Genomic DNA, 11595 nt, shown 5'->3' on the forward strand with positions numbered 1-11595 from the left:
CCTATGGTGTCACACCAGGTTTTACAAAACTCAGTGGGTAGACCACATGGTTAGCATGACCTTCTCTTGGTTCTACTGACCTCCTTTGAAGGTGTTGGCCCACTACTAATTGATGTTGGCTCCATGCATTGTGCTTTCATGGATAGTTGTAGATCCATGTTCTTTCTCAGAGGTGTGGACACTAATTGGTGTCAGGCCAAGCAAACAATTTATTCTTCCCCGAATTAACTCTTTATGGTTTGTGCAGCAGCCTTATATGTATCAAGATGCATTTTATTAAGTCTTCATGGGTATCTGGGACCTGGTATAGTTAGTGGGACTTGGGAGTAGGAATGGGAGAAAGGGCCAGCATGATCTTACTATGCAGACTGTATTTCCAGAAACCTGCTCCGCCAGCTCCTGATGGAGAACACATGTAGGAAGAAGTTGGTCCCACTGAAGCAGGAGAACAAGGAGGTACATCTTGATTGTGCACCGAACCAGAAATATTTGGTTGACTTCAACAAGAAAGATAAAGACCATCAACGGCCAGAACCAGCATTATCAGGTAGGGACGAGCAGATGTGTTAGCTTAACAATATCTGATAAAATTTGCCAATTTGATACATCTTTGCTTCTCTTACCACCTTTCTAATTTACACTCACAACCAGCCAACCACCTCATGTAATGGAATTGTTCATTGCTCTGCCTATGCACAAGTATTCTAGGAAGTTAACCACTTTTCAGAAACTGAATTATTGTGCAAGCATATTTTGCTGCTGTTTTTGAAGCTGCAGTCTAGAAATGGTGACAGATGAATAACATATCTCATTATTGCATATCCATGTGATAGATTGTATCCTATGTAGAGTTTTGAACAATTTCTTGGTTCTTGAACAATTGACACTCTGTGGTCATGTGACCTCTTGTGTAGGAAGCACCTTTGTGATAAGAACCAAGTGCAAATGTCAAATTAGTACTTGTCATTGGCTTTATCCTTGGCGACATATGGACATCTCCTTTCTTCCTGCAACCCGATGAGGTCTCTTGCCATTGCCCTGTTCTTGGTTTGCACTGGTATAAGTCTGGGTCCCCTATTGGCAGCCCACATTACTGTGAGGCTTGCTGGAGATTTTGCCCTGCCTGCAGAGTAGGCAACAATGATATCAGTTAAAAGGTCCATGTCGACCGTCCAATAGAACTGAGGTGGTAGAAGGCAGCATTCTGACAGCTGGCTTGCATTTCCCCACCAAATCAGTGTCTGAAAAACTGCCTTCCTCTCCCAGGTCTCAGAAAGTGCAAGCGAGCTGGAATTGGACACACACCAGTAAGAGAGCTTCCTGAAGAGTAAGTTGCTTTCTCAGGAGTCCCTGATGACCAACATCCTGAATGGTAACATTTTTTGGATGAGTATTCATCCTCTGCGTTAATTTGTCATTTCTTAGAGACCCTAAATTTATATAACACTAAGCCAGCCTGACTGATTGAGGTCTTACTCACTTTCTTCTTCAGAAAACAGCACTTGAGAGACAACTTGGGGGACCGCCTTTCATTATGTGTGCTAGAGGAGAAACAGCAATACGTCTGTGCTTCTAAATGTTCGTTAAGAATATGCTTTTAGAAATATTTTTGTTATGATTTTAATTGAAGTTTTCTTTTTGTTGTTTCATATTTATATGTTCTTGTTACTATTTTTACTTTAAAATATTTTTAAATATTTTTATTCATTTTAATCCTGTTTTGTTGTAAAAATGTATTTGTTATGAATAAAAATTGAATTCTATCTCTTGACTCTTAAGACCATCTTTCTTACTCAAGGGTTCTGTCCCTTCCTGTGGACCTAGAACTGACAGCTACAGATGGATCTCTGCATGTTCCATGGAGCCTGGGCTAATAAGTGAATTCAAAGTCACCAAGGTGTACCCAGTGTGACAGTGTCTTTTGTGTGGATAATGTGGCTGTTTCTCGGACACACACTTTATGATGTAATCACTGACATGCTTTACCCAAATGTTAGGGTCCTTGTGGTTCTTCTGAGAGAGCAGCAGATGCTCTACCCTGTGAGTCATCACCACAGCTCCTGCAGGTGGCTTTTGTTATTCCACAGGAGGTGCTGTATTAGGTGGACAAGATCACCTATGATTAAATAGAGAGATCTCAGGAGATGTGTATTCACAGGGAACTTACTGAGCCGTACATGCTCAATGTGTTAGCTTGCCAGGCATCCCTACAGAGCTCTGGTGTTCCCACTGCTCATTGTGGGTCAGGATCATCCTCCAGCACCACTTAGTTTTCATATTAGAGCAGATCTTTCACCTGTTATCAATGATGACCATATGTATTATGCACATCTGATAAAATACAGAATAGAAACTAGATCCTGTAAGCCAGCTTGGCATATTGTGTTCTATTGATAGCAAGAAACGTATCTTAATCTAAGCAGTTTAGGGAGAAACCTCAAGAGCATACATAGTGAATGCTTCCTATAGCTGTGAACACAGGTTTCTTTTGGAGAGCAGGCCTGTGCAGGCCCAGAACCTAGGTTGGGCAGTTCAAGCTACCCTTTTTCCATGGCCAAACTGGGATCATATTGAGAATATATTTTTTCCAGGTGACTGATTTCCAATTTATGGAATTGAACTAACTTACTGAGAGTGGAGGTGACTCACAGAGTTAAAGTACAGAAGGAGCAATCCAGAATGTCCACAAAAACTTGCTGTCACCCCAGGGCTTTAAAAGCTCAGCAGCTAGAGAAGCAATGTAGTATTTGGTTATTCTCATGCTTAGGTCCAGTCATTCATTATAAGCTGAACATGACACAAAAAGAATCATCTGTGTCAATATAGAAGCTAGTTGTAACTAGATTCACCCCACACTATCACATCACTACCGTATTTGAGGTTCTCAGTTACTATCTAAGAACCTGGAAGAGGCCTGGGTCTTGCTACACATACTCATGATTTATGTCTTCATGACACTGTGTGCTTTGTTCTGTTGATGCTACCATTGGCATACAACACCTTGGATACTTTGTGCTGACATCTGTGACCTTAGACAATAGTTCATGTCATGCCTAACCTGAATAAACTGTCCTTAGAGTACAATGTGGTATGAGGGGCCTTCTTTTCCTATGAGATAGCAAAACATTTCCAGTCTTCAGTCAAGTCTGTCAGCCATTGTCCAGTGCCTGTCTTGAGATGTCCACATTTTCAGCTGAGAGTCTTCATCCAGGCTGCTCTGTAACTTTGTAGAAGATTAATAGGGTTCCAGCCCTAGGATTTAATTCAGTGTGACTGTACTTGCCGAACATTCTCAAAGCCCTCTGATCTACCCTAGCCCTCTGTGCTTTAGAGAAAAAAAAAATAAAGAACGACATTGCACTTGAAATTTCTCCCCCAACAAAAGGAGAGCCTGCATAGGGCCTTTAAGTAACTCTAAGCCCCAGCTTCCCCACAGCTCCCTCCATTGATTCCATTATTGATCTGTTTTCATTATTGCTCACTTTATTTTTGGTGTGCAAAGAATGTGCACCATGTCAGTAAAGTGTGTGTGTGTGTGTGTGTGTGTGTGTGTGTGTGTGTGTGTGTGTATGTATAGGGAAGGGTCCATAGTAGAAACTGTCGAGGTGCATGCAGACTCATGTTACTACTGCCCCATGGCACCTTGCAGGGAGCACTGAAATGGTGGCTACTTTAATAAAGCCTAAACAGGGCTGTGCATGGTTTGCAGTGAGATTGTGATGTCATCCCCACTGGAGAGAGCAGCAAAAGCTTCATTTATTACATGCTACTTTTACAAGGTGAGGCAAAGCCTCATCTTATAGAGTGTCTGGTAGGATTTGACAGCAGGAAGTTAATTCAAGGCTCAAATCAAATCAATAATTACAAACAAAGAGAAAAATACAAAGAGTCAAGGGAACCACAAGCTGTGTGTTGGTTTTTTGTTTGTTTGTTTGTTTGCTTGCTTGCTTTTTTTTTTTTTTTTTTTTGGTTCCTTTTTTTTTTTTTTTTTTTTTTTTTTTTTTTGTTGAGAAGGTCCATCAGAGAGACAACCTCTTCCTCAAACAAATTATACACCAGAGAGACAATACCTAAACTGACAAAATTAGAAATAAATGGGGGATATAACAATAGACAACCAACAAATTCAACAATCCTCCCTGGTTTGAGTGCCCTGGGGAAGTTGGGAAGCCACTTTTCCCTATCCTGTGTGACTTTCCCTGCATAGTGAGCTCTCCTGCAGGAGATGCTTTCACATGCTTCTTTAAAAGCACCTGTTCCTCAGGTCCAGATCAGCTGTGAAAACAGGCTTCTTCAAGATAGTGTGAGAGCTCCCCCTCCCAGCTCAGAGCTGCAACTCCATAGGATCCTCCACTCCCAGTGCTGTGTAGGTCCCATGGAGAAGTCAGAGCAAAGTGCCCCTTCTGAGAAGTGACTTAGAACAGAAGGTTCAGAAGTGACAGTCAACCCCCAAGTGCTTCTTCCAGGAGAAAGCAACCAGCTCTTCTTATGAAACAGTGTAGGCTCCCACATGACCCAGGTCTGTGACTGGGAAAGATTTTCTGGAGCTTAGTTGCCCAGTCACAGTGGGGCTACATTCTTGATCCATGCTCATTCCTACAACAAAAGGTCCTCCCCCTCCCTCCCAGGCCTTCAGTTGAACCGAGGTCCTTCCAGGACCAACAGACCTGAGAGAACAGAGTGCATCTCAGGGGAGAGAAGAGGCCTGAATGATTTTAAATGGGAGAAAAACCCCATATCCGCCATCTAACAACGTTAGGGTTTGTGCATATGTGGACTTCAGAACCTTAAGGTCAGATTTTCTGATAACAGCTGCTGGGTGAAGCTGAAGTCTGCAGTGGGTGGGATTGTCCCAGGCAGGGAGGGGATCTGACTCTGCAGGCCTGGCCAGCTTCTTCATTCTCCTGAAACTAAGTGTTGGTCAGCTATAAATCTGAAGTGAGAGTTGGTTTTTGTCAACTCAAATGGATGAATTTCAAGTCTCACACACTATGTGAGACACACATTTACCCACAGGGGATTTGAACTCACTTCTATAGAAGTGACTGGGGCGAACAGAGGGAAAGCATTCTCACCTTTAGCATTCTGTCTGTATCAGAGACGACGGGGACTGGCTTCCTGGACAGACATGTCCAAGCAGACACACCGTGTAATGGGGGAAAACTGAGGTAAGAAATGTCCTGGGGACAGTGATTTCAGATTGTGCCTTCAGCCAGGAATCTCTGTTGCCATTAAGCCAAGCAGCCTTGGGCCTCCTAAACTTGTCACTACGTCAGGGTGTCTCTGCTCTCACACCTGCATCAGGTCCTCCTCAGATGAAGGCTTCTCCAAATATATATATACATATATATATATATATATATATATATATATATATATATAAAGCAATGTTTCTCAACCTGTGGGGTGCAACCACTCACAAATTTATATCAGATATTATAACTTATAAGAGTAGCAATATTAGTTATGAAGTAGCAATGGAATAATTTTTGTGGTGGGGGTCACCACAGCATGAAGAGCTGTATTAAAGGGTTGCATCAGTAGGAGTGATTTGAACCACTGCCATAGAAGCTGACACATGGGAGCAGACTCCTCATGTGAGTAGAGACCCATGGCAAGGGATACTGTGTCCTACCTTAGGACCCAGACGCAGAAACTACCCCAGGAGTCTGTGGGTCACCTTGTCTTAAATTCTTCCAGGGTCAAGAATAGCATTGATCATCTCAGCAGAGTCAGCTTGCACAGCCACATCAGGCCCATGGCTTCCCTTTACAGAGAAGGATGTGGGTCTGTGTGACAGTCAGTGAGACTGATGGGACCCTGATACTCATTTGCTTTGAGCTGTGGTTTCTTCACCTGTAAACTGGACGTGTTTCTGCTGAATTGGGTTGTTGTGGAGATTAACAGAACATACAACCTGCTCAGTGTCTGCCTGGCATGGACCCTGCTGGTTAAATGGAAGCTCTCGATGGTGATGCATTTAAAAGTAGAATCTCGAGCCCCATAGGGTTAGATGTCAGGTGACATACAGGGGTTGTAAGGGTTTTGTGATTCCAAGAGGGCCTTGAATTAAAACCAAAGCATCTTGTTTTAAATTAAAAAAAATCAAGTATAAAGTGCCAATATGAAATAATCATAAACAGAAATGAGCTAATTCCTGGAAGTCATTTAGTTTTACATTTTCTGCTTCTATTTTCAAGGCATCTAGAGTAGCACTGTACGAGATCCTAAAGCCTTCTCTTATGGTGCTACCCATTCTTTCCTGTCTCCTTGAGGAATTCTCAGGTGACTTAAGAAAACCTGATTTCCTTTCAGATTGTCCCCAGCTGCTGTGATCTCTCTGTCCATGGGCATTGCCAAAAGCTGCAGAGCCAATGCATTGTTTTACAACACAAAATTTCCAGACATCAATTTTACCAATGAAGTCTCAGGAGTCAGATGCTGTATTTAAGTGAAGCTCCCAACTGTCCTTCCTAATTCACTGTTGCCCCAGAAGAAGGGCATTGTAGCTCCCTCTGCACGCTTTCTTAAAAATCCTTCAACTCAAAGACTTTCCATTGCCCTAGTTATCTTAATTTCCTATCAAGTTGTGCCTTGATCTGCTCTAGACCTAAGTGCCCTTTAGCTTTGCAGTAAAGGTGTGAGGTAGGTGAGCTGAACAGTAATAAAGTCCATGTTCACAGTAAACAAAGAGCTCTTGCATTAAATGTCTGTGCCCTGGCGATGCTATACCACACAATATTTTTTCATTAAATAATACATTCAGGGAGATCACAGTGTGATCAAATATTTTGTAACATAACTTAGTAATGTTCTCTCTATTACATAAGTCAAGTACTATCCTGTGTATTCTGGTCTTTTTCTGTCATGTCTGTGTTCATCACCATGGGAATCCCAAGGAACATCATTCCTGGGCTTTTGAAACTGTTGCATACAGTCAACCGGGGACCAAAACCACCCAGGAGACTACTGATACTTGACACACATAAAGTCACCTCCCTATTTTCATATACTTTATGGCAAGAAGTCACCATTGCTGACCATGTCTCATTATCCAACATGCTACTAAATGGAAGAGTTGGGGTCAAGGAGGTCACCAACAAAGCACAAAACACCCATCTCAGATAAATATCTATGCTTTATTGAATTCAAACATCCATGGATTTCAGGACACAATTAAAAGTCCAAACATAAGGATAAGAGACATAGAAGAGAATTGAGATTTCCAGTTCATAGGTCCAGTAAACATCTTCAACAAATCATAGCAGAAAACTTCCATAAGGTAAAGAAATAAAAGGCCATAAAGGTACAGCAAGCCTACAGAACGCAAATTAATTTAACCAGAAAAATTTCCTCCATTCACATAATAATTAAAACACTAAATGCACAGATAAAAGAAAGAATATTATACGGGGTAAGGTATAAATATCCAGTAACAAATGAATTCAGACCTATCTGAATTACACCAGACTGCTCAACGGAGACTCAAAAAGCCAAAAATCCTGGACAGATGTAATGCAGACCCAGGTTCTTATTCCCAGCATAATTCGCAATCACCACGAATGGAGAAACCAAGACATTTTATGACAAATACAAATTTAAACAATATTTTTTCTTTAAGAAAGCATAACCGAGGACAATAGGAGGAAAATTCCAAGACAATGAGCTAAACTATACCCAAGGAAAAAAAAACCAAGAAATTAATCACCTCACAATAATTTTTAAAAAAAGAGAGAGAAGCACACAAACATAATTTCACCTACAACCAGAAAAAGAGGAGAAAGCAGCAACCATTGGTCTTTAATATCTAACCAGACCCTCTGTCACCAATCCCCCAGCTCCTAGGGACAAAACTACCAGCCAAAGTGTATACAAGGATGGGTCTATGGTTCTAGGTAACTGTGTAGAAGAGGAGTGACTTACGTGGCATCCATGTGGTAGGAGGCCATTGACTACCCTGAGGCCTGTTGCCCCACCAAAAGGAGATCCTAGAGGTGTGAGGTGGGAATGGGTATGTGTGGGTGGGGGAACACTGTCATATAGGCAAAGCTGAGCAGAAATGGGATGTAAGATTTGATGAGGGGAGTCTGGAGAGCGGGAAAACATTTGAAATATAAATAAATAAAATAACCAATTAATAAAAAAAATAACCGAAAATAAAATAGAAAGTGAAAAGGTAAAAGAAAACTGACACCAAAACAAAACTAAAGAAATCCCTGAAGTATATTGGTCTAATTCTGCTTGTATTTAATGGTAATTTGTGGAACTCAAGACTGGTTAACCCCAAAGAAGCTGACCCTGCTCCCAGTTAACTGTGATTATAAAGAAGCCAACAGCCAACAGCTGCACAGCAGAGAGATGGGGGAGGGGAGCTTTGAGGGCTTTACTAGAGAGGATCATGAGGAGGGAAGAAGGAGGAAGAAGCTGCCAGAGAATAAAGGAAGAAAATGTGTGATGGAGAGGAGAGAGGAAGAGTACAACAGCCATGGTTAAGGGAGAGGAGAGCCTGGTCCTGAGGGGTGTCCAAGGGGAACAAAGAGCAGCCAAGATGCTACACAGTCAGTAAGAGTTGAGCGGTATTGTTTGGAAAGTATCTGATACCATGGAGGGCAGGCAGCTGCCCAGCTACTGTGCTGATTAGGGCATAGTATACATAAATTTAACACAATGTGTATAACCAGTAAGACAGCTCTGTAGAGGATCCTAAAAGGATTACTTTAGTTTGAAGGGAAGGATAAAATACCAGAGGAAACAGGAAATATCTTAATAAAACTATGACAGTCAATCAAAAGAAGCCAATAAAAACCACAAAAATTAACAAAATGAGAACATTTGACATATACGTTTAAATAATATTTGCACGTCACTAAACTCAATTCCCCAGTGAACAGACATACATTTAGCCAGAAAGAGGATCACCATCATGAGAGATGTAGAGGATATACTAGGGAAACAGACCTAAGACACAGGTCCCTATAGCAATTCTATGCAGTTTCTCTATCAATAAAAACCAACAAGCTCTAGAGGTAAATGTCTGTGTTAGTGCTGACCTCCACCACCAGACATATATTTTCTTTCAAGTAAATAACAAAATCATGGGGCTTACAATGTAATCTAATATCCTGAAACATGAGTTTGCAGTGTTCCCTACACTTTTTAAATCAAGTCTGACTACTATTTTGGTTGTTTCCAATCCTGTCTGAGTGCATCATCAAGGGAATCCCAAGGGAAATCAGAAATGGGTTCTTGAAGCTGTTGCACAGGGCCAATATAGACCTAAGTACCACAGAAGAAACCTTGATTCTTATCACAAGGGACCATTCACCATCCCTCTTGTCACATAAATTATGGCAAGATGTCACCACTCCTGACCTTAGCTTCTTCTCCTAAAAGCTGCTGAAGGGAAGATTTGGTGTCAAGGGGTCTGGATTCAAACCACACCAACACTGAATTCATTTAAATAGGTGTAGTTCATTGAATGCACACACCAATACAGTTCAACCAGAGCAACAGCTCACAACTGTGTACTGGACATTGCTAGGCCCAGCTCATTGCAAGATCCACATGGGCTCACGCACAAGTGCTGGAAATGCTGCTATCTATGGCCCTGACTCAGGCCATTTTACACATAATTGTTCTTATTTTCCTGGATTCTAATGGGTCCTACGTGAAACTCATAGTTGGGGAACTTGTTAAAATTAACAAACCTCATAACATACAGAACATAACAGGGTATGTGACCAGCACCACACAGTTCAATGTCAGATTTTTTTGTTTTCCTTAGTTTGTTTCTTGGCATCCATGATGTGGAGGCATATTACAGAACAATAGGAAAGAGCTGGCTGCTGTGTAACAAATTTGCTGCTATTAAGGTAGGTACGGGGGCAAGACCTCAGCAGTAGCCCTTAAGATGGGAAGGAGATGATGTGTTTGATAACTGAAAGGAACTGCCTCAGCTGTGTTTCTCTACCTGCTCAGTGCCCTTTCAACATCACTCTGTCCCTGAAGAGGAACTCAAGGTCTGCCCCCTGCTGCCTGTGAGCCAGGACTAGGCACAGAAAGGTAAGGCCACAGTGCTGGTTTCCAATCCCTCAGTAATGCTGGATTTCCAATAGCGTACTTGTATACACAAATACAGTGCGGTAAGATACAATAGATACTAATCATTTCTCCCATAGGGCAGCAGTTGATTGACTACAACTAATTCTATTTAAGAAAAGAGAAAGAAACCTGGCTCTTGTGGAAATATACAAAGAAATATCTATGGTGGTGGGGAATGAATTCTGCCATGGACTGAACTCAGAAAGGTGGGGTTGGGAGAAAGCTGCATGGTTAAATAGCCCACCAGGTTCACATTGTGTCAACTTGATTTAATCTAAGGACAAAGAAGTGGAGTATCTCTGATGGCATTCTTCTAATCCCTCGAAAGGATCCCTGAGGATTGGCCTCAGTTCTTCACACTTCTTGATGGGGCAACAACACTCAAGGACGCTTGATTGTCATAGGCACAGTATTATGCTACATATACAGAGTAGAAAATACTAAGATGTTCAGATGGTGGTATCCATTTGTATGCACTCTTAATGTGGACCTAAGGAAAGAGAGATCAAGGTCCTTAGAATAGAAAGATCAGTTCCAGTTTTTTTTCTACCATTCCAAACTGAACGGCTGGTAGGGAGAGAATGGTAGATAATCGAGAATTAGTAGATGATGCTTTGAATGAAGTGTGGGTTTCTGTGCTGGTTTTAGACAGGATCTCAAGTATCACATGTTGCCCTCTCCCTGGCTGGCCAGGTTCACTCTGAGCTCAGATGAACCTCTTTCCACTTTCCAATACATAGGCTTACAAGAGTGGCCTCCAAGGACTGTGAGGACAGCATTAGCCTTTGACAGTTGAGGTGTGTAACCCACAACTATAGTTTTAGCCACGTTTTCCCATGTCTATCAGCTATTTCAGATTGTTGCTGTTAGATGCCTGACAATCAAGGACGCAGAAAAATACCCTGATAGAGAGCAAGGACATGGTGATCACATCCTTGCCTCTTCTGTATGTTCTGGATGAGGTTTGTTAAAATTCCAATATTGCAAAAATCTTTATATAGGGCCCATCACATTAAGGGTCACTATGCACTGTTCTATCTAAAATGGCCTAATCAGAACTGACTACCATATAACACTTCCTGCAATCTTCATATGAGAGAGAAGCTTGAGCTTTTTGTTTTGACTTTTTCTCTTCTCTTTCTTTCTTATTTTTTGCTATATAAGTTGCTATATGAATTTGCCCCCAAAATTTGAACTACGGAAGTGATCTATCAGTGTTAATGTGTGCATTCTATAAAGTATTCATTATTTACTATGATAGATGGTTTTGTGTTTGGTGGGGTGGCCATTTCCCAGTGTACAGGTGCTGGGACCTTGCTCTATCCACTTAAAGGATAAGCACCATTTAGCCGTTTATGTGCATCCCCTATATCTCTTGACTATTTTATTTTTCTGATAAAAGCACATGATGTATCTTACTCAGGCCTGTGAGCATGCTCCTTTGGCAACATTGGTAAAGAGAAGAGAACCCCACAAGCAGCAAGGGTTCCCTTT

The 11595-nt window shown here is 41.6% G+C and overlaps 1 protein-coding gene across 1 annotated transcript in view; it reads right to left on the reverse strand.

Annotated features, from left to right (window-relative positions):
- LOC147999310 (uncharacterized) overlaps positions 1 to 11595 on the reverse strand; it is a 166513-nt gene that overhangs the window by 50820 nt on the left and 104098 nt on the right. The gene's annotated exons all lie outside the window — the stretch shown is intronic.

This window comes from Rattus norvegicus, chromosome 19 (assembly GCF_021556685.1).
Source record: "Rattus norvegicus strain SHRSP/BbbUtx chromosome 19, alternate assembly SHRSP_T2T, whole genome shotgun sequence".
NCBI classification, from domain to species: Eukaryota; Metazoa; Chordata; class Mammalia; order Rodentia; family Muridae; genus Rattus; species Rattus norvegicus.